We start from the raw sequence: 20,620 nt of genomic DNA, 5'->3' as shown, positions 1-20,620 counted from the left end.
TAACCACGTTGCATAAGTTGCATGAAATCTGCTGGTAGATTTAGATCCCTGATGATTTGTTGTGCTGCAATACGACCAAACAGCGTTGTCTGGCTTTCAATCTTCAGGAGCACAGTGCTCCCCTGCCTCCTGGCTTCCTGTTTGCTGGGATGGCGATGCGCTCCTGATGATTGATGGTTGGGATCAGTCGTTTGGTCCTATTGCTTGTTTCAATTGTGCATTGTCCGATGTGGCAAGCAGAGACATTTTTGCCTCTGCAGAATCAGAAAAGCATAAGGATGATGAAACTGTCTGGATCAAACAATTTGGACATTTTCAAAGCAGCACTTGAAACTCTAAGGGCTCACTCACACCACTGTATTTTCTGTCCGAGTACGATCCGACCAAACATCAGATCACACTCAGACCATCTTCTCCTCACAGTGTGCTCAATCCTCTCATCCAAGAGAATTGGATCACTGTAATCTGAGTCTCAGATTAAACACTGACCAGAAATGTATTATTGTGTAATCTACATAATCGTCCAGACTCTCTTGGATGAGAGACTCTACGGCTGTCTGCACGAGCCCTAAAGCAAAGAGCTTGCAAATGGACTCCGTGCCTTAAATCCATTCATTCATTGCAAAGTTGCTTATTTTTACCAGCACTTTGCAATTTTACCCATCTAAAAATATGACACATCCGCTTTTAACTGCGCTCTAACAATGTTGTAGATTATCATGGTGAGATCCCATCAAGAGGTGGAATATTGCAATCTACTGTGGTTTCCCGAGAGTGTAGACATCCTAGGCGGTCATGCAGCTCAGTACATACATACAGTACAGACCTCAAGTTTGGACACACCTTCTCATTTAAAGATTTTTCTGTATTTTCATGACTATGAAAATGGTAAATTCACACTGAAGGCATCAAAACTTTGAATTAACACATGAGGAATTATATACTTAACAAAAAAGTGTGAAACAACTGAAAATATGTCTTATATTCTAGGTTCTTCAAAGTAGCCACCTTTTGCTTTGATGACTGTTTTGCACACTTGGCATTCTCTTGATGGGCTTCAAGAGGTAGTCACCGGGAATGGTTTTCACTTCACAGGTGTGCTCTGTCAGGTTTAATAAGTGGGATTTCTTGCCTTATAAATGGTGTTGGGACCATCAGTTGTGTTGTGCAGAAGTCTGGTGGATACACAGCTGATAGTCCTACTGAATAGACTGCTAGAATTTGTATTATGGCAAGAAAAAAGCAGCTAAGTAAAGAAAAACGAGTGGCCATCATTACTTTAAGAAATGAAGGTCAGTCAGTCCGCAAAATAGGGAAAACTTTGAAAGTGTCCCCAAATGCAGAGGCAAAAACCATCAACGCTACAAAGAAACTGGCTCACATGAGGACCACCCCAGGAAAGGAAGACCAAGAGTCACCTCTGCTTCTGAGGATCAGTTTATCCGAGTCACCAGCCTCAGAAACCGCAGGTTAACAGCAGCTCAGATTAGAGACCAGGTCAATGCCACACAGAGTTCTAGCAGCAGACACATCTCTACAACAACTGTTAAGAGGAGACTTTGTGCAGCACGCCTTCATGGTAAAATAGGTGCTAGGAAACCACTGCTAAGGACAGGCAACAAGCAGAAGAGACTTGTTTGGGCTAAAGAACACAAGTAAAACACAGAAAAATCTTTAAATGAGAAGGTGTGTCCAAACGTTTGGTCTGTACTGTATATATAGCAGCAGAACTCCCGACAATGACAATACCAAAGTCTCATGGTGGACCGGCATTACTGTATGTGGTCACAATGACACAGAACATCTGGACGAGCACTGCGGGTCAACACAAGCCGTGAAACCACAATCTGCTTCTAATGTTTATACCGTCTGAGCAATGTACAAATCTACTGGAAAGTCGCATCAGCCGCTTATATATACAGTCAAAATGCAGCAATGATTGATCATGTGTTTGCATGTCTAAACTGAGACCATTTTAGGAATACTGAGCATAATATCTCCTCTAACTTATCTCCCGAACACTGATAAATTCTTGTAATAACTCGGCTTTATCCAGCTAATCCACCCTCTATTTATATTTTGTTGGACGGGGCCCAAACTACTGTACTACACTTGGCATGTCGCTGCTCTCCCCTTTCATGTCCAAGGTCTTAATACCCCGAGCGACGGTTGTGAGTTTTGTGCAGGACTGGTCCTGGCTGGCATCTGCTCTATGGCTGCTGACAGCAGAAGCTGCATCTGAATGTGACTGCGTCTGTTCAGGGGGAAAGATGAGCAATTTATGGCTGCACGACTACTTGTGCTGCAAAATGCAGCAGGTCTATAAGACACCAATGGCCGATAGATGGGTATGAGATCGATAGATACTAGAGAGACAGATAAATAACTAAAAAGATAGAATGCAAATTGCCTCTTCTGAGAAAAGGAGGACTTAACTCTATAGCGCCACCTGTTGGAAGTAGCTACTTCCAACAGGTGGCGCTATAGAGTTAAGTCCTCCTTTTCTCAGAAGAGGCAATTTGCATATTATATTTCCCAGAGGAGCATTGCACGGCGAATAAGCCTCCTTACCTTGACAAGCCAGAGATGGTATGTCACTCTCCATAAGGAGAAACGATACCCCTAAAAAGATAGATTCACAGATAAGAGATACTATAGATTATAGATAGATTAGATAGATAGATAGATAGATAGATAGATAGATAGATAGATAGATAGATAGATAGATAATAGATATAGATAGATAAAAGATAGTTAGATAATAGATAGATAGATAGATAGATAGATAGATAGATAATAGATATAGATAGATAAAAGATAGTTAGATAATAGATAGATAGATAGATAGATAGATAGATAATAGATAGATAGATAATAGATATAGATAGATAAAAGATAGTTAGATAATAGATAGATAGATAGATAGATAGATAGATAATAGATAGATAGATAACAGATAGATAGATAGATAGATAGATAAATAGATAGATAGATAATAGATAAATAGATAATTTCATTTAGCTCCTATAATACTTATACAATCCAAGTTACATAATTATAATAATGGGATTTTTTTTATGCAAACAACTAATAGTGGTCTAAGATATCAAAGTAATAATGACCATACTAATCCCCTGCTGCTTCCCTAATTCCCAGTTGGTCTCTTTTCAGACAGCTCCAGTGATGAATTATTGGCATAAAATATGACTTGTGAGTACTGCAGCCAATCACTGACCGCAGCCATGATCTCAGTGTCATCAACCTACTACCGCTACAGTCTGTGATTGGCTGCAGAGGTCACATATTCACAAGTTTTCGCCCAAGAGCAACAGGGGATTGGAATATGAAAAAAATCCTCCAGATAAGTATAATTAGTCGTAACACAATTGCATGCACATAAGACCCAAAACAAATATTATGCAGAGCAGATTCACTACTAACTGAGCAATTGGAAAAAAGGAGAACCTGAGTCAAAAATATCAAAAAATATTTTAATTTTTATTCGAATACAAAAAGACACATAAGTGCGACAGAACACATTAAAATGGTAAAGTGAATGAGTAAATGGCATATGCAGTAAGAAAAAAATGCTGGCCGGGTTGCACTGAGATGTAAAATAAATGCAAGGTAAAAAGACACTCATCTAAAAACTCATCTTAGTAGCCTGCTTCAAAATATATGATAAGCATAGCTCCGTTCAGAGGGACAAAGTGTCCAAGTAAAGTAGCAACAGAGGTTGACAGCAAATACATTGAAACAAAAATCTTCCCCGGAGACCAACCACAAGAGATAAGTATCATAAGGGGTATCGTGGGAATGACTATGAGGAAAGTTAATACAACTACAAACATCAGAAAATCCACGTTCAAACGGATGAGTGTAATCAAACAAAATTTTTTAAAGGTATACCCATTGCTGCAGGAGGTAAAGTGCACCGGTCAGCAGTCCCCAACGTACGTTTCACAATGAATATTGCTTCCTCAGGGGGATTGGTAATATATTGCTCCTTTTGTCATTTTAGACCATTGTAATCTATTTCCAAAACATATACTGGGCTTAGACTGCTTGAAACACACAGATAGAACACTGACTCTAAACTCCTTTATCCTGTTTGCAATCAATATGAAAAAGAGGGGCTTTAATGAAATTAAGGTCCAATTTACCTGTAATCAGTAAGTGTAATCAAATAATTTACTTATTGGTAAAATATTAAATGAAGCATAAATATACGAATGGATGGAAGGATGGATGGATGAATGAATGGATGGATTAGAAAAAGTGATGCACTAGTGGCATACCCCAGAAGAACTGCAGAGCGACAACCCAGGGTGGAGGTGGTACCGCCCATTGGTTGCTGTCTACTATTGTCTGTAATAATAATAGAACATACATATCTGACCCTGTTGAAAACAAACACAGAGGTAATAATTCTTTACAGAACCGGAAAGGTTCATAAATCAATAAATACTAAACAATCGGAAATTCCTGGCATGCCCCGCCATATCCCTGTGATCTTACTGCATACAGTAAATCAAACAGATCAACTTTTCTGGATTTGTTTTTGTAAAGTTAGGCTCCAAATTTGCATCTAATCCCAAACCAGTGATTATATTTTCCCCTCCTCTTTGGCTGTAGATGGAATGTAGATACAGCAATAGAGACATATTGTATGTGGATAAAGCTTTAGCGCTATAAAGTGCTGCAATCCTCCCCCATTATATTATCTGGGAGGTGCTGGGCTGCAGGGTGTAGACATGGCCCTCCAATACCTTGTGGTGAAAAGAAGTAGCTGTATAACTATCTAGGTGTCCTGTTTAGGAACCCAGTGAAACCAGGAGCAGTACTTGTTGAATGTGGAGTCCAACATAATCATGACTTACTCTAAAGTGGTGTTCTGGCTGCAATGACATCTTCCTAGTTTCCATTGATTCACTCTATCCACTGCATATGTGATAACTGGTAGATCAGTGTTATAGCAAAAATTACTTTAGCTGAAAGTTTCTAGGATTCAGTTTACAGCCGGCGGGAATAGTAGAAATACAAAGACTTGTGATTGCCAACAATCTCCAGGGGTTTCCAAGAGTGTTTGTATATTTATAGAATTCATGAAAATAGGCAATCCATACATAAATTTAGGTGGGTTCATACATGGTAGCGATTAACAGAATTTGACACCTGTGTAATAAGAAAAAGACACTCCTTGTGTCCACCCAGCTTAGTCAACTCTCTCATCAGTTCGTTATGTAGTGCTCCTATAAAAACTCTCACACCTTAAGGGCAGGTGAACACGACCATTTTCTCTCCATCTGAGAAAAATGTTATGAATATGCTAATCTAACTCTGATCAGATTTTGATCAGGGTTTGATAGGAGTGGGGTCCGATTTTCTTGGAGGTGGAGAAAAAAAACGTTTCTCCAATATGTCAGTCCATGAAAATCGGACCGTGCTGTCAGATTTTTTTTCATGGACCCATACCATATTAAAGGGTGAATACCATGCAATTTTCTGAGTCAAATTTGTCAAAACCATGGATAGCACTCATCTGATAAAAATGGTTGTGTCGCATCACAATCCTCATACTGGCTGTTTGCTCTCCTGAACTGAGCTTGACCGCTGCGGAGAAATACATCCCGCTGTAATGCTCAGATCAGGAGAGGTGAAGGCTCAGTCCATGCAGTGGGCGCATGAGTTATATGGTCATCTGTCTGCACAGTAACAATCAGTAAAGGTCTGATTGACGCTGGCACCAAAGTGTGCACACTGTGAGGATTCACAAATCTGCAGTCACACAGAGTGACTGCAGACTTGTACTCTAGGGTCGGACAACCCCTTTCAGGCTAGTCTTACAGCTATGTTCATAGCTGTTTCAGAAGCCTCCAATCGAAACTAATTCCATCATGGTTGACAGGAATAAAAGTTCAGCATACAGCACTATTCTGTTCGTCAAAATAGGGGACACCACAACTGAACCTGATGGACTTCTTTATAAGCTAGTCGGGTCCACTGAGTTTCATTGATATCCATTATACTATTGATTCTTCTTATGTTCACAATGTGAACAGAGCCTTACTTTGGCTAGAACACCATTTTTGAGGAATATGAGCCAATGACTTGAATTTGATTGTATGTTTGTTTTTCTTAGTCAAGAGCTTCTTCTGATGAAAATCGAACTGGACATCGTCCAAAAACCTAAAGTTTTGATAAAGAAAAATATTGTTGGCTTCCAAGAGGTTAGCGAGCAGTTAATGTCTGCACTTTGTTTTAACCTAATGAAGTGTGTGTGTGGGGGGGGGGATATGCGGCGTTTCCTTTATTTCAGCAGCACGCCCTGGAAAGTACACATCTCCATGACAAGATGAAGAAGCTGTGTAATCTCATCCAACAAATGATCTCACTTTGACCCTCACACTAAGTTTGCGATTAAACACAAACAGACACGTTTTCAGATATTGATTCGAACTAATGTCTGATCCTAACAGGCTTGATGTTATCGAGGCCGGCGTAGAAGAGAAGGAGTGTCACTGCTATACTGAATAGCTCTGGATAAGATCACAATCTCCTCCATGTGATACTATCGGGGAGAGGGGAGAGTAGCACAGGCAATTATCATCCCCAGCTATGGGTAATTCAAGCTGTCTCCAAACAAATTGGACGTTAAGGATCCCGACGTAATGTAGAGAGTAAGTTGTACAAAAGTAGAAGTGACCAAAACCATAAAGTGCTGGTAATACGGGAATTAAAGTTACAGCAAAGACAAATACCGTACTGCATACCATTGACCGAGCTGCTGAACTTTAGCATCAGCCTAGAGTTCATTCAAACATCAATATTTCATCAGTGTTCTGGATACAATCTTCAATTTTTATCATTAGTGTGCTACAAAAAAGGCCTAAAGAGAATAGGATTTGCAGTAGACATTTTTGCAATACATCTGAACTAAACACAATATTTTCAGATTGTCTTGCTGATTTGCAACAGAATTCACTTGATTAAAAGAAAACCTCTCCAAATCATAGTTCACTATCGATATTTGCGATGCACAACATAACATCTATATGCCAATTGCATATTATGGATTCAGCGACTCTAACAATACATGTCATACCAAAAGAACTGAGTCATAGCTAGATTTATAGAAAATATACAACAATTTTATTAAGGTCAAGTAATACACACCATACAAAATACCAATTAAAAAGCAGTGTATAGAGCAATCAAATAGGCTAATAAATAAGTTGAGTCAGTGACAAATAGAATCCCAAGATGATGGGTGCCAGCGAAAATGCAGCGCACCTGGGGTATATACGATCTTTGTAATCATCACCTAAGTAGCCAAGTTCGAATGGGTTAATGTAACCAAGAGGAAAAAAAAAGCCAGCTTAACATAACAGACTAACAGGTGCTGACAGCTACCAGCGGCTAGTATATAGGGAATCCCCCATGTCCCTCATATGCTTGGCTACCTTTTTCTAGATATGGAGTATATCCCGGTGCTGCAACAACAACAATTACACGACCCCTGAAGAAGGTCAGCCGTACTGAAACGTACGTTGGGGAGTGGGTCACAGCCTCTCTGCACTGCACCATGACGGGTAATGTTATTTGACTCTACACATGTAATTGTTGTTGTTGCAGCACCGGAAATGTTGGAAATGCAACATGGCTCCCAAAAACCGATCCAGTAAAATCTACGCTCTAAAAGCCAAAAGAATGTTCACACTAAGTTTTATGAGGAGTATTTGGAGTGGAAACTGAGCAGAAACTCTCTCAGATCCTCCTCAAAAACACAAAACTTCTCAAATGCTTACAGTTTCCACTCAAAAAAATCAGCAAAAAGACACAGTAGAACAGGGTTCTCCATGACTTATTATTGTTAGTATTTTTTCGGGGCTCACAATCCCTACATTCCCTATCAGTATGTCTTTGGAATGTGGGATGAAACCGTCGGCAGTTATATACAGGTCCTTCTCAAAAAATTAGCATATAGTGTTAAATTTCATTATTTACCATAATGTAATGATTACAATTAAACTTTCATATATTATAGATTCATTGTCCACCAACTGAAATTTGTCAGGTCTTTTATTGTTTTAATACTGATGATTTTGGCCTACAACTCCTGATAACCCAAAAAACCTGTCTCAATAAATTAGCATATCAAGAAAAGGTTCTCTAAACGACCTATTACCCTAATCTTCTGAATCAACTAATTAACTCTAAACACATGCAAAAGATACCTGAGGCTTTTAAAAACTCCCTGCCTGGTTCATTACTCAAAACCCCCATCATGGGTAAGACTAGCGACCTGACAGATGTCAAGAAGGCCATCATTGACACCCTCAAGCAAGAGGGTAAGACCCAGAAAGAAATTTCTCAACAAATAGGCTGTTCCCAGAGTGCTGTATCAAGGCACCTCAATGGTAAGTCTGTTGGAAGGAAACAATGTGGCAGAAAAAGCTGTACAACGAGAAGAGGTGACCGGACCCTGAGGAAGATTGTGGAGAAGGACCGATTCCAGATCTTGGGGAACCTGAGGAAGCAGTGGACTGAGTCTGGTGTGGAAACATCCAGAGCCACCGTGCACAGGCGTGTGCAGGAAATGGGCTACAGGTGCCGCATTCCCCAGGTAAAGCCACTTTTGAACCATAAACAGCGGCAGAAGCGCCTGACCTGGTACTTTTTTCTGATGAAAGCAAATTTTGCATGTCATTCGGAAATCAAGGTGCCAGAGTCTGGAGGAACACTGGGGAGAAGGAAATGCCAAAATGCCTGAAGTCCAGTGTCAAGTACCCACAGTCAGTGATGGTGTGGGGTGCCATGTCAGCTGCTGGTGTTGGTCCACTGTGTTTTATCAAGGGCAGGGTCAATGCAGCTAGCTATCAGGAGATTTTGGAGCACTTCATGCTTCCATCGGCTGAAATGCTTTATGGAGATGAAGATTTCATTTTTCAGCACGACCTGGCACCTGCTCACAGTGCCAAAACCACTGGTAAATGGTTTACTGACCATGGTATTACTGTGCTCAATTGGCCTGCCAACTCTCCTGACCTGAACCCCATAGAGAATCTGTGGGATATTGTGAAGAGAAAGTTGAGAGACGCAAGACCCAACACTCTGGATGAGCTTAAGGCCGCTATTGAAGCATCCTGGGCCTCCATAACATCTCAGCAGTGTCACAGGCTGATTGCCTCCATGCCACGCCGCATTGAAGCAGTAATTTCTGCCAAAGGATTCCCGACCAAGTATTGAGTGCATAACTGAACATTATTATTTGATGGTTTTTTTGTTTGTTATTAAAAAACACTTTTATTTGATTGGACGGGTGAAATATGCTAATTTATTGAGACAGGTTTTTTGGGTTATCAGGAGTTGTAGGCCAAAATCATCAGTATTAAAACAATAAAAGACCTGACAAATTTCAGTTGGTGGATAATGAATCTATAATATATGAAAGTTTAATTGTAATCATTACATTATGGTAAATAATGAAATTTAACACTATATGCTAATTTTTTGAGAAGGACCTGTATATACTAGATGGTGGCCCGATTCTAATGGATTGGGTATTCTAGAATATGCATGTCCAAGTAGTATATTGCCCAGTGACGTAGTATATTGCCCAGTGACGTAGTATATTGCCCAGTTATGTAGTATATTGCACAGCCAAGTAGTATATTGCCCAGTTACGTAGTATATTGCCCAGTGACGTAGTATATTGCCCAGTGACGTAGTATACAGCACAGAGCTATGTAGTATATTGCACAGCGACGTACTATACAGCACAGAGCCACATAGCATATTGCACAGCGACGTAGTATACAGCCACGTAGTATATTGCCCAGTTATGTAGTATATTGCCCAGTGACGTAGTATATTGCCCAGTGATGTAGTATACAGCACAGAGCCACGTAGTATATTGCACAGTGACGTAGTATACAGCACAGAGCCACGTAGTATATTGCCCAGCCACATAGTATATTGGGCAGTCACATATGTCACAGGTTAAAAAATAAAAAATAAACATATTCACCTTCCGAGGGGCCCCTTGTAGTTCTGTCGCCTGTGTTCGGTTCAGGCGGCAGCTTCAGACGCAGGGCCTGCGATGACGTCGCGGTCACATGACCGTGACGTCATGGCAGGTCCTTGTCGCACACCAACCTTAGCACCGGAACCTGCCGCTTGCATGGATCGGTCACTGGAGCGTCGGAAAGGAGGCGGAAGGTGAGTATATAATGATTTGTTATTTTTGTTATTATTTTTAACATTAGATGTTTTTACTATTGAGGCTGCATAGGCAGCCTCAATAGTTAAAACTTGGTCACACAGGGTTAATAGCGGCGGTAACGGAATGAGTTACTCGCAGCATAATGCGGTCTGTTACCGCTGGCATTAACCCTGTGTGAGCCGTGACTGCGGGGAGTATGGAGCGGGTGCCGGGCAGTGACTTCAGGGGAGTAGGGAGGGACTAATCGGACTGTGCCTGTCGCTGATTGGTCGCGGCAGCCATGACAGGCAGCTGGCGAGACCAATCAGCGAATGGATATCCGTGACGGAAGTTGCCGACAGAAAGACGGAGGTACCCCTTAGACAATTATATATATAGATGTATGGGCAGGGGCATATGTGTAGGGGATGCTGAGGTTACAGGCATATGGGACCATGAAGCCTGAGGGGGTGTCAGTATTCAGTGGCAGATTGGAGGTAGGGGGAGGTGTTGCTGATTTTGCATTAACCCCCAGAAGCTTTGCGTTTCCTTCTATACATGGAGATTCTTCCTCAGTATAACCTGGTATAAGAGGCAGAATAATAATTCCATTTTATGTACTTTCCTCTTCCTCCAGTGAAATCTAAAGTGCCTTATTCAGGTTTTAAATATCTAAAGCCTATTTTATGGGATCTGGCATAGAGGTCGCACCAGGCCATCCCAGCCTTCTCTAGAAAATCACTTTACTTGATACCGCTATCAGAAAATGTATTAGGAGAGGAGATCAATATCTCAATATCTCTTTATGAGCAAAAACATGAACACATGTGCCATGTAGCTGCGAATCGCAGCTGTCATTATTCATAATAAAAGCAGACGAGAGGCGGCGTGTCACATATTTAACCCGTACATTTACATGTATTTGGGCCCCGCATTTACTCATTAGGGTTTACCCTGATCTATCACATAGAGTAAAGTATTCTATTTGAAAGAAAATGTACATGGCATTGAAAAAATGAGCGAATGGGTGGTGGTCGTGGACCTTGTTGCCAGGCAGCCTTACATATCCGTTCCATCACTATATTTCCATACATGCAAGAAATGTATTGATATTGATTAAAATGACACCTTCAAGATGGCTGACATTATATATTAGGATAGTTTTACCTAAAATCACTGGTTTGAGAACTAAAAAGTGGTAGTACTGCCAGAGTAGGGCAAGAAGGAAGAGAAGGCTGACGAAAGCTCAACAAGCCATAACCTACATAATCTACACCGTAGCTCTAAAGATATAGAGGTCTCCATATACTTCCTCTCACGGTTTGTCTCAGTAGAAAATAAAGATTCAGGCTCAATCCTTCTTTTTAGTGATATTACATGTCGGGGAAAGTGGAGAAACAACTTAGGGTATGTTCTGGCAGTCAAAAACATCCATTTTTCAAGGAGAAGACACTTCAGGAAGCTCTTCTTTTCTCTGGAAAATTGTACACCTGAGTCATCCTTTGCGAGAACTTTTTTGGGGTCATTTCCTTATAATTTTTTTACAGCATTATTTTTCTGTTGGAATTTTTTTGCTAATTATCCCAACATTTTTTTTCTGTGCTTTTTCGATACCCATAAAGGAATAAAGAAAAAGTTAATTAAAGTGAACCTGTCACCAGGTTTTCCCAACATAAGCTATGGCCAATACCATTTACAATATTCAATAAAGCTGCATTTAAGTCTTCAATCCCCTCTGCATAGTCCAAAAAACTCCTTTTATTTCTCCCCATAGCACGGTTTGATCCGATGGCCACCGTCTTGCTTCGGCGTCTCCTCTCTTCCGATAATCTCCGTCCTTTCCTGCTTCATGTGAATGACGGGTCCTACGTTCTGCGCAGGCGCACTTGTCTCTAACCTGCTGAGGGCAGAGCTCAGTATTGTAGTATGCATGCTCCGGGAAAAGCCAAAGAGCCCCAATGACCCAGAAGTAAGGCCGGCGCATGCTCCATCCTTGGTAGGGCAGAGAGAAGTGCGCCTGTGCAGGAGCGCGATGAGGGACACTGTTGGTCTTACGATGCGTCAACCACGTGAAGCAGGGAAGGAGGACGGTGATTGTAGGAAGAAAGGAGGTGCCGGATCAAGACCAGAGATGCACATCGAATGGCACCGTGCTGTATGAGGGAATTTAAAAGGATATGTAGAGGGGGTCTGGGACTTTTATATACAGCTCTGGCAAAAATAAACAGACCACCACGTCAAAACCCTGCCATGGGCAGCCCAATCTCCAGACCTGAACTCCATTGGAAACCTCTGGAATGTAATGAAGAGGATGATGAATAGTCACAAGCCATCAAACAAAGAAGAACTGCTTACTTTTTTGTGCCAAAAGCAGTGTGAAAGACTGGTGGAAAGCATGCCAAGACGCATGAAAGCTGTGATTAAAAATCATGGTTATTCCACAAAATATTGATTTCTGAACTCTTCCTGAGTTAAAACATTAGTATTGTTGTTTCTAAATGATTATGAACTGAACTTGTTTTCTTTGCATTATTTGAGGTCTGAAAGCACTGTTTTGTTTTTTTTGTTTTTTTTTAAATTTTGACCATTTCTCCTTTTCAGAAAAAAAAAAATACAAAATGTATTACTTGGAACTTCGGAGACATGTTGTCAGAAGTTTATAGACTAAAAGAACACTTTACATTTTACTGAAAAATATACCTATAAAGAGAAAAATCAGACAAACTGAACATTTTGCAGTGGTCTCTTAATTTTTGCCAGCGCTGCATCTTTCTAGAATGCTGAAAAAGTGTTATTAAAGGTGGTGGCAATAGTTTATATTGGTAAAACCTGATGACTGGTTTCCTTTAACATTTTTTTAATTTTTTTTATAAATTTCAAACAACACCCGAAAAATATTGGAGAAAAATAACAGAAAGATTTTTAGCAACAGAAACGTGCAAAATAAATATTTTTTATCCTTCTCTTTGACTTGTATGCATTGCGCGCCTTTCTTGCTGAAAACGCCTGAAGAACGGACACCTTACACCTTTTTAATGCTTACCGTCTTTTGAAAGCCTAAAACGTTTAAAAGAATCTCAAAAGCCTGAAAAGATGAATAGCAAGGTGTTTTTGCATAAAAGTGAATATGTCCATTCTTTTGAGCTTTTTTCATCACTTTCTGTGTCGTTTTCAGTACAAAAATGGGCAAAAAAGATACAATGTGAACATATCCTTATGCAGATTAAATTTTCGGCTGAACGAGACAAAATTGGTAGGTTCGGTTGATTTTTCCTTTGTGTACAGGGGCCCTAAATTAGTTTTCTGGAATAGAGCAAAATTTTCCTATGGATTGGAAGTTAGATAAAATGATTTTAAAAAAAAGTACTCACTTGTTAAATCCCCCTACCCTTCCAACACTTGGTTTCTTACTTTATCCCAGTTGGGTAAAATTTGCCCAGTTTCAGAAACTCTTTTAAAGGGAATCTGTCAGCAGTTTTTTCTACCTCATCTGAAAGCAGCGCAATGTAGGCAAAGAGAAGCTGAATCCAGTGATGTGTCACTTAAATTACTGAGTGCAGCAGTTCTGACACTATCAGAGCTTTTAGATTTAGCATGAAGCAGAGCTGAGAAAGCTAGCCACGCCCACATCAGGATCTGTATGTACAAAGTCCGTAGCCAGTGTGGTGCCTATCACAGGAGGGGGTATTGCTGGACTAGAAGACATGTGGTGTTGTGTCCAGCACTGCTAAGCTTCTGGTGCTAAAACAATCATTGTAAGCAAACAAAACTTTGGAACTAGAGAAGAGAGGTATCACTGAAATCTGTGTTTTAACCCCTACAGCATGCTGTCTTCAGGTTACATAACAAAAACCTGCTGACAGATTCCCTTTAAGGCTTAAAGCAAACCTGTCAGCAGAATTGTGCTCAGTAATCTACAGTGTCAGGTTGGCGCTGTTATACTAATTAAAATGATACCTTGGTTGATGAAATCCGTCTTGTGGTTGTTGTTTAATCTCTATTGGCAGTTTTCGGTTAATGACATTCTCATGCTCTGGGGCGGCCTGTGGGTGGGACTGTGGCGGGTCTTTATGTGGTGCTCTGCTTACATGTGTAGCCTTATGGGCTTCTGACATACTGCATAAACTATTCTGGGATTAGAATTTTTTTTTTCAACTTAATCAAAATGGTGGTGGTGGCGGCGCCTGTGAAGTAGCATGTATCCCATATATATCGCTTTATGCCTATACGATTGTGGGATAAAAAATGTTTTTTTCTCTAGCAAAATTGCAGAGCATGCACAGTAACATCTATCACGTGCACTGTGCAAGAGCCAGCACCATTTCGCTGGAGAAAAAAAATTGTCTGCAGCAAAATGGCGCCGATGCTTCTGCAGTAGCATCTATCGTAATGCAATAGATGCTACTGAGCAGGCGCCGATGGCGTTATTTTGGCTCCAGCAAAATGGCACCGGCAGTGGAGCTTGTGCAATAGCATCTATCGAAACTCAATAGATGCTACATGCGCCATCGCTGACATTTTGCTAGGGAAAAAGAAAATATATTTGTAGAAAAATGGAGCTGGTGGTGGCGCTTGTGCAGTAGTATCTATCGAAATGCGATAGATGCTACTGTGCAGGCACCATTTTGATGAAGTTAATTTTTTTTTACCCCACAATAGTATAGGCATAAAGCAATACATGTTACAGTGCAGGAGCCACTGCCAGTGCCATTTTGATTAAGTTAAACATTCTTTTTAGAACCCCATAATAGTATACATAGTATGTAAAATAGGGGGAAAATCAGTGAAGGAACAGTGACCTGTCATAAGCCCAAAACTACAAATACAGATTAAACAACAACAACAACCACAAAACGGATTTCATCACCCAAGTATTATTTTAATCATTATAACGGCGCCGACCTAAAACTGCTTTTCCCTAAAAGGAGAGGAGCTGTTGTGCTATGCTGAAGCCATGGATATTGCTCCTCTCATTTTATTGCATGTCATACCTGTAATACCCCAGGTTCCTGGTTGTTACAGTGGCATTGCTTTCCTCACAGGGAGAGTGATGTCAAGCTTGGAAGCGAAGAAGGATCCCTTTTGGCAGGTAATCACAAGCATGTTCTTACTCCAGGCCAGAAGGGGAGCTCTGATCCAGCTTATGGGTGGCTCCCCTATGTATATTCTGGCTGGAGGGAAAGTACAGTCAGTCAGTCTGTGAGAGAGACAGAGGAAAGGGGCTGTGCAGACAAGAAGATCTGCAGCTCCTGTGAAGAAAGTGTGGGGCCGTGCAGCCACGTGAGGTGCTGCAGCTTGTGAAAGGAAAGAAAAGAAAGGAAAGCAGAATAAGTTGTAGAGAGCGTGAAGGAGGAAAAGAAGCAAAGGCGAAGTGAAGAGCTGGGGAGAAGCTGCGACTGAGCTTCTTCCATGCTGAAGCGAGTGAAACCGGTAGCCGGAAGACCGAGGTTGTGGGGGTAACTCTGTGCCCCACGGCAGAAACCAGCGGACAGCAGATTGAAAGTTACCTGTCCACCATAAACACCTGAAGACACAGTAACGCATAGAGTCCGGGTCGTGATAAAGATCCTGTAAAAAGGCTCGAGTCATGCGGGTTAGTATCCTACCTAAAGGGGGACAGAGATAAAACATGAGGACCTTGTGTGAGGCCTAAGGCAGCAAGGGACTACAACACAGCACTTGAAGGAAGGCTTCCAACCCCACCTGGTTAGGGGGATTCCAGAATCGCTTCCAAGCTGGCCGGACCATACCAGCACCTGTGATCCAGATCCCTGGACTGAGGGTATTTCTTGCTACACCATCTACCATCTGTCCCTATTACAACGGGAGCCTTGGGGACCCAGCTTCACCTGCAGGAAGCCATACCATCCCTGCTGCCATAACACCACCCCAGTGGACCCTTTAAGCAGTGTCAGTCATCCCTGACCGAATACCACAGGTGGCGTCACGAACACAAACTTTATTTCCCATTTCAAATCCCACTTTTATTTGGACGCCCAGGGCCATGGACCGGGTCTCTGCCACCGTTACACATCCCCTTAAGTACCTGCCCTGTACCGAGTACCCCACGGCTCTGGCGGGCGTTCCATAACATCAACCCAAATCCATTTAAGCAATGTCTTTGAATCCAGGGGCGATACCTTCACAATATTATAGCTGTGCATTTTTTCTTTATCAGTACTCAGTTACATCTTTAGATTTTGAATATTTTGTTATGGGCACCAGGGTCATATGCTTTCTAGTCTTATAATTATCAATGCAGAATCTCAGCATATCCTATGCGATGTAGTTTCAGCTCTCCTCTCCAACCTCCTGCTTGTGATAGGCTTCTCCCCATCAGCTCTTACAAGCAGGACACAGTAAAGATAGGATGAAGCAACATATAAGAATTGATATATACATGACTCAGCCTGTGGTTTTCTATAAACCACTTCATATCATCACCCCAAATTCCAGTAGTTCTCAGACCACCACTCAGCTCTGCCCTCTTTCTTCCTCTGTATGCTCCTTATGTAGCTGAATATATATTTGCTCTGTATTATATAAGAAAGCGGTTATATAGTAGGTGAGTTCATACAATGTCTAGCTACAATTATAAGACTCCACTGACTCACACTGTCTGTCTGTATTATCTGTGCTTGCTCTATGCAGAGTCTCACTCTATCCTATGATATGCAGCTTCAGCCTGTATCTCCTTTCTCCTACTTGTAAGAGCTAACAAGGAGAAACCTATCGCAAGAAGGAGGCTGGAGAGAAGGGGTGAAACTACATCACATGGAATGTACTGATATTTTGCATTATGAGAAGATAGCAGTTCAGTGTCATTGACCTATCAATTACCTTCCCATAGATTGGACTCAAAGCTGAACAAGAGCAATGCAATGAGTTGCTGGTTTCCCTCTTAGATTATGTAATATGCATTAAAGAACCATATTAGTAGGAAAGATGATATAAATATTTTAATGCCCCAAAATTATAAAAGTATTCTAGGAGTGATACCTGTCTAGGTTCACCAGAAGAATTATCTTTGCAAACGTTCAGAGCACAGAGGTTCCTTCTTCAGGCAGGTTTACAAAGAAGGAATTAACATGGGAGACAACCCAGAAATGGCATATAAAAAAGAGATACCCAAAGCATTTGCAAAAGTTCCAACATTTTTTAGTAGTAGTTTATGCTGCACTACATAGCTTAGAAACATTACTAGAGTACTGCTTTAACCCCTTTCTGACCTCGAACGGGATAGTACGTCCGAGGTCAGTTCCCCTGTTTTGATGTGGGCTCCAGCGGTCAGCGATGTGTTGGCATAGTAACCAGAGGTATCCTTGAGACTTCTATGGTTACTGATGCTGGCTTGCTGTGAAAGCCACCCTGTGGTCGGCGCTCATAGCAAGCCTGTAATTCAGCTACATAGGAGCGATCTGATGATCGCTGCTATGTAGCAGAGCCAATCAGGCTATGCCAGCTTCTAGCCTCCCATGGAGGCTATTGAAGCATGGCAAAAGTAAAAAAGTTTAAAAAAATATGAAATAAATAAAAAAAATATAAATGTGTAAATCATGAAGCTCTCTCTGTAGAGCGACACGCGTGGGCTGTGTCCCTTGGTCCGTTTTTGACCTGCACACGGGGATGGTGTCTCCTCCTCCCTTCCTCATGTGGGTAATTCCATGCTCTCTTTGCCTTATTGTGGGCGCTCGCTCTATTTAGGTCATTAATCATGCTGGTATTTTACCCATGAATGTCGAGTCTGTTTGCTATCCAGCACATTTAGGTGGTATAGGGATTAGGTCCTCACTTATTGTTGTGCCTTTAGCCCCATGAGTCAGAGGGTGGGGTGTCTATTATAAATAGGGTTGTGCAGGCCTGATTTTGTATATTATTCGCTATATCTGCTATATTTATATACGGATCAAGTGTCTCATGCATTATTGGTTTTAATTATGTTTTATGGTTTTCTTGAAGTAGTGGTTTGTCAATAAAATTCCTGTTTTGTTATATATTTGAGTATTATTATTCATTTACTCGTGGTGTGCATTCATATAAGTGGCTCCTCTTCTTTGTTTAGGTTCATGGCACTGGCCGCTTTTTTTGCACCCCGATTGGGATTCAGTATTATATATTATTGGTAGTGCGCTCTTCTTTTCTATTTGGTTAGATTGTGCCATCCAGCACTAGGCACGAGAATACTGTGTCAAATAGCAGCGTCCGTCAATGTGGCACCTTGCACAATAAGTGCGCTTTCCAGGCCCTAGTTAGGGTGGTTAGTGGCATCCGTCAGAGCGGTGCTGCGTGTGCCTAGTGCACTAAATCTATTAGTGTGTCCTTGGGGCAGAGTCCTGTGACCTAACACTAGCGTTCACTCAGCGGTATTGCGGCCCTCTGAAGCAACAGATTTCACCTTCTTACATACCTGGTGAACTTAACTTGTGTGTGTTCACACTATACCACCATATAGTCCGCCATTACCGAGAAGCAGGTGTCATCTCTGCACGGTGGACCCCGGGCTGCGAACGCACCATGCATCTTCCTTTATATTATTTGGTGTATTCCGCCAGCCTTAACAGGGATGGACACATCCTGAGCTCAAACCTGAGCCTGACCCTGCTCTCCCCTAATGCCCTAAGTGGGTCCTTCCCCCCCACCACCGCTACGAATCTCATCCCTCATTGTCACCTAGTACTGCCCTGGCTAGTGCACTGTCTGGCAAGGGTGCTAGCCTCACCACTCCAGATGGAACAACACAGGGGACAGTGACAAACGTGAGACAGATGAGGAAAAATTACCCAACTTAGCTTAATAGCCTTCTCTGCTGCAAAGCACCGCACAACAGCAGAAAGGCACTCAGACCATGAACTCCATGAAACCAGCAGATTCACTGCCACCAGAGAGCTCCTTACTCCAGGCTTGGTCAACATAGATTGCTCTATCACCGACAGTCAACTGATGCATCAGGTGACCATTTAAAGGATGGTGGGAGTGGTCACCACCCACATCAGCTCACCTAAAAACTGCAGCTGCAGCAGGATGTCAGCAAGGAAAACTGACATTAACCTCCAATGGCCTGAAAGGAAAAACCTACATTTAAAACATAGTGGAACCAGAGCTGCCGCAAATCCAAAAATGGATTGTGACTGGTATGCTCAAGCTTGAAAGCGTACCTTATCAACAGGATAGGGGATAGCTTTCCAATTGGTGGAATTCAATCAGTGGGACCTCCAGTGATCTTGAGAGCAGTGGTCGACCTTGAGCACTGCCACTCCATTCACACAACAGGTAAAATCGGGCGGCTGCTTTTCATGGTTTTGACTGATTGCACTCATACCCATGTTACTATGTACATGTACTATGGGGCTGTGCACATGCCTCATTTATTCCTTGGACTGAGTGGTTCAAGGAAAAAATTTTGTCAGATCAAAATCGATATCGCTACTCTAAGGGTCTAAGTATAGGGGTCTGTGGAAAACATCGAACCTCACTCAGATGACATCCAAGTGTGGTGTGATTTTCACAGATTAATTGAATGGAAAAGGTGGAGAAACTTGTTTTTATTTTTTTTCTCTCCACCTCAGAGAAAAATGAATCCCACTATGATCAAAATCTGATAAGAGTCCGATTAGCACAATCAGAAAATATTTCTCAGATGGAGAAAAAACTGTTGTGTGACTCTATCCTTAACGGTAGCACCGGAGATTGACAAGTGCTCTGCTAGGCTGGTTTTTAGCTCACTCATTGGGATGAATGGAGCGGCAGTGTGCATGTTCAGAATTGGTGGAGGCACCAGCAGTTGGACCCCCAGGTATTGGAAAATTACCCCATATCTTGTGGATAGGGGATAACTTTAAAACTTGAGAATATCCTTTTAAGACATCCTAAGCAATGTACTATTTGTGGACAATTTCAATGTAGCAATGTACTGCACCGCTCATGGTAGGGTGCCAAATAAAGCCAATGAGTATGCATGCCACCCATTGTTTTTGATGAGCTGTAAGCCTCTTTCTATTAGCTAATAGAGCAGTCAGTCAACAATACTTTATTACTCAGGACCAAATTTCTAATAAAATATTAGTTCTTTAGTAGATTTTGCTGCAAAGCAATGATGGAAATGGTTTTGTTACTTCTACATTTTAGACAGCAGTTCTGAGAAATGACTTACTACATGGTCTTGATGTGTATTGGACAGGCTTCCATACCTATTATCAGCAGCCTCCGAATCCTTTTTAAAGTACATACTATCTATGGCATCTAACGGCTCAGGGTAAGGAGCTTTTCTCACCAAGAACCTTCTAAATGTCCTTTGTTAAAAAGGTCTCACATCTGAAAAGTCATTTCAACTTACACGATTCACAACCAGGATTAGTATATAAAGACGAAGCTAAACATGGAGAATTGATTGGTAGAAAGTCACTGGGCTTCCTAGAT

The 20,620-nt window shown here is 41.5% G+C and overlaps 1 protein-coding gene and 1 long non-coding RNA gene across 3 annotated transcripts in view; one reads left to right on the top strand and one right to left on the bottom strand.

Annotated features, from left to right (window-relative positions):
• Positions 1–6,774, top strand: part of LOC143782972 (uncharacterized) — a 57,494-nt gene extending 50,720 nt beyond the window's left edge. Inside the window, exons 2-3 of the long non-coding RNA XR_013217073.1 lie at positions 6,143–6,230; positions 6,480–6,774. This is a non-coding gene — a long non-coding RNA (uncharacterized LOC143782972). The remainder of the gene's footprint in view (positions 1–6,142; positions 6,231–6,479) is intronic.
• Positions 1–20,620, bottom strand: part of ZFPM2 (zinc finger protein, FOG family member 2) — a 601,965-nt gene that overhangs the window by 296,874 nt on the left and 284,471 nt on the right. The gene's annotated exons all lie outside the window — the stretch shown is intronic.

The sequence above is a fragment of the Ranitomeya variabilis genome, chromosome 6 (assembly GCF_051348905.1).
Source record: "Ranitomeya variabilis isolate aRanVar5 chromosome 6, aRanVar5.hap1, whole genome shotgun sequence".
Taxonomy (NCBI): domain Eukaryota; kingdom Metazoa; phylum Chordata; class Amphibia; order Anura; family Dendrobatidae; genus Ranitomeya; species Ranitomeya variabilis.
The sequence above is the reverse complement of the archived record's forward strand: the minus strand, read 5'-3'. Positions and strand labels throughout refer to the sequence as shown.